Consider the following 4,037-nt stretch of genomic DNA (forward strand, 5'->3'; position numbering starts at 1 on the left):
ATCCTTTATATGGATTGCGATGACATCTCCAACATAGACAACAACACCGATGGTGTCAACCAATGTATTATTAGTCAACTGAACCACTTCACTAATTGAGGTGAAAGGGGAGCAACTCTGAGTAGAATCAACATCAGGGGTGCAACGTTTCAATATTGAAGCATCAGATAAGAAGATCTATAGATGACTGTTTAATTTATTGTATTGTGTGTTCACCTCCTTTATGGAGCCCTTTGAAATGACATAGTGAGCACCCACCTCAACATGATCACAATGTAGTTGAGCTATTTGATCAAAGCATGTGACCCTAACCTCACAACCCTCGGTGTCTACAATGTCAAAGCCGAAGACTTGCCCATTCTTGGTAGGTGTACTATATGGATGTATTTGGCATTTGTTGGTGACTTTTCCCTTGATTATCCATTTGTTTTGGTAGGGATTTAAACTTTTGATAAGGCTTATGTTATCAGAGGTCGCGCTTTGTGGAGATGGTAGTGCACCACCAAACTGAAGGGAACGTTTAGAGGATGAAGGTGTTTCTTGGCCCAATAATTTTGGGTGTTGTTCTTTGAATAAGTATGTATGTTTGCCAAAGAATTGATAGTTACTTTGTTTGACCTCTAGACTTATAATAGTCTTGTAAAATGAAAATAGTTTTGTTTAAGTTTGTGAAGTTTATTGTAGCAAGGGATTTGATATCAAAGAAGGATATTATTATAAACATAGTATCTTTCGTACCTTGTGTTCCATACATATTTGCAAGTATAACTTGTCAAGAGAACCATAGAACCTATTTTTAGAGTGTCTGAAATTATTAGATCAACATATTTAAGTAATCTAATTGCCAGTTGCATGTATGTGCCATCAGACAACACAAGTTTATATCTGTGTGTATCATCTTCGACACCCTGCATTTTCTAGAATTTTGAAACTTGGAGCAATGTTGAAGGAAGCTCATCTCCAACATTGATAGATTGAATTGCACATGGGGTGGGGGCACACTCCTGGGCAAGTGCCTACAAAAAGATAATATCAACATTGAGGACTTAATGTGAAGGGATAGTAAGAAATATATATGACCATCCCTTCACATACAATTGAGTATTTTGGAGTGCATGAAATTAAAGAATCTTGAACCATTGAATGTGGCAATGGTATAGAAAAGCATCAATTAAAGAATGCATAACTATATTTCTATATGCTAGAAAATAGAGAGCATGTACAAATCAAAGGCATGCAATCAATTAAAATTGTGTTATGAATGAGGGATATTATGAAAGTAATGACCACGAAGTTGGGGTTCTAAAAAGGCAAAACGTATCAGCTTACCGAAGAGTCTATTGCAGACTGTTATGAAGATTCAGAGGTAGCTGATGGAGACAACATATTGAAATGAGATCTTTAAAATCAAGAGGAAGGTTCTTCTATGGCGACACTACATGTGCATAAGAGTACACATTTATTAACAATCTCTTATAATATTTCGTAAGCATATGTTTTAATTTTTCTAAAATTTTGAATATTGCATAGGTTGTTTTGAAACAAAGTTATTCATAGATAAAGACATGTGCATAAAACAATAACTTAGTAATATGGACATAATTTTGTGTGTTTTTATTTAACCACACAAAAGAAGGCATTTCATTTACAGAGAAGATAAATGCACATCATAAGAGAAGGATGACTTACCTGACTTTCAATGGAAAAATGGTTTCAGTTTCATTGTGAGGAAAGGAGTGTTGTCGTCTGGACTGGTATGTTGCCTTGCAAAATAAAGTTGATTTTGACCCTATTAGTAAATGTATTGTAAGGAGGTTGCAAATTTCCTTATTAGAAGACATGGAACGACATAATAGATTGAGAAAAGAAGCATAAATAAATGTGTGATAAGGAGGGAGTGGTTGTAATCCTAAAGATAACTTATTAACAAGCTAACAAATATCATCAACGCTAGGTGAATATCAGTGGCATAAGATTTGAAAGTAACGTAGAAGACATTGTGTTCGCTTCATTAGGGTTCTATTTGGCGTTTGTTGAGTTTCAAATGCATTAGAGTGGGTAGAGGCGAGCTATTTTGACCGGCTACAAAAGTTTTCTTTGCGCAATTTTAACACAATTTGAAAAAATTTCAATGTAACGAGCCTCTGTAATTTTTAGCACTCATATCTATCCATTTATGTATTCATATATGTCTTCATATTCAACACTTCATATGTGTTAATATACGTGTTTTTCATATATATATATATATATATATATATATATATATATATATATGTATGTATGTATGTATGTATGTATGTATGTATGTATTTGTATCTTTTTATATAGAGTACAATACTATGTATTCGTATTTCTCTATAAACAAATAAAATGTCAACATTCATTGTAAAACATATAATGGACCAAAAGGAAACCCAAAATAGAGTAAAGCAAACCAAAAGAGAAACAACACAATGTCATGTGGATATTTCTTTTATGTTAATTGTAAAAGATACACCGAGACAAAAAATTACAATACCGATTTATGAGTTCTACATATAAGAATGGAGTACGAAAAGTATGAAGATCACTTCAAATATCAAAATAAGAACTAAATCCATGAGACAGTGGTTAAAAAACTCTAATCAGTATCTACCCATGCAACCCACCCATCTTGATTATCATTCCACTTAATGATCTTATCTCCTAGTTCAAAAACACGTACTGGAACAATTAATTGTTCAATAGTGGGTATAGGAAGAGGCCAAAGACTGAGTTCGTCAATACTATCATCATCATCCCCCATATTGGGAACGGTGGAAACATGAGTGGCAACAATAGGAGAAGGGGTTCTGGGCTGCCTAACCATTCTACGTTCCAGCTGATCAAGCACCCCTTTTGAGGTTCTCCTTTATCCTGTTGCTCTCTTCCAAAAGCTTCCTTGTGACAATGTTAACGTCCTCTCTTTCTTGGATCCCTCTATTCATTGTAAAATTTTGTTCAATTATTTGTGTCACTATTCTGTGGGAACCAACAAGTGAAAACACATCATTAAGAAAATTCCCAAATATCATTAAAACAACATGTTACCTTGCATATTAGTAAACATTATTCAATATTCTAGTTTTGTTTTGGGTTGGCTGCCCCTTTCTACCCCGAAAAAGGTAAGAATAGAGGAGAAAAAGGTGGCCATTGCCAAAATAAATTAGAATATTGTTGAAGAATGCAAGAAGGACAAATTCACTGCCCATGACAACCACCAAACTAAACCCTAATCAACCGAAAACTTGTAGAGCAAAAACAACTCACAGGAAAATGAGGACTGGAAAACAAAAGAGAAGAAAATTATAGAAACCGATTTGATGTAATAAATTACAAATTGGGTTAACATTACAAGAACAGGAAAATTGCAGGTGATACTTGTAGTCACATAAATCTGTCCACTTAATTAAATGAATATTTAGTATTTATTTGATTATTTAACCATCAATCAATAATTAATTAAATTAATATATTTAATTAATTCATCTTAACCCTCTTCTCCTATTAATTAAATAAATTATTCAATTTATTTGATTTAATTCACTTAACCAAATTCAGACCGTTAGTTAAATAAATAAATCATATTTATTTAATTAAATTTTCTCTCACATTTAAATAAATTAATATTTATTTAAATTCCCCCAAAATCCCACCTCTCACATTTAAATAAATAAATATTTATTTAATTCACCTTTATCCTCCACCCACTTGCATTTTCCTACAAATGCAAGTTGCACAACTATTTTAAATAAATTATTTATTTAAAATCCGATTTATCCTCACCCACTTGAAACCTTTAATGGTTTCCCTTAAAGTCTTCAAACTTAATGGCTTCCTTCTAGAGTCTTCTCAAGCCTTTAATGGTTTCCCTTAAAGTCTTCAAACTCAATGGCTTCCTTCTATAGTCTTCTTAAGCCTTTAATGGTTCCCCTTAAAGTCTTCAAACTTAATGGCTTCCCTTAAAGTCTTATTAAGACTTTAATGGTTTCCCTTAAAGTCTTCAAACTTAATGT

This window comes from Cryptomeria japonica, chromosome 2 (assembly GCF_030272615.1).
Source record: "Cryptomeria japonica chromosome 2, Sugi_1.0, whole genome shotgun sequence".
NCBI lineage: Eukaryota > Viridiplantae > Streptophyta > Pinopsida > Cupressales > Cupressaceae > Cryptomeria > Cryptomeria japonica.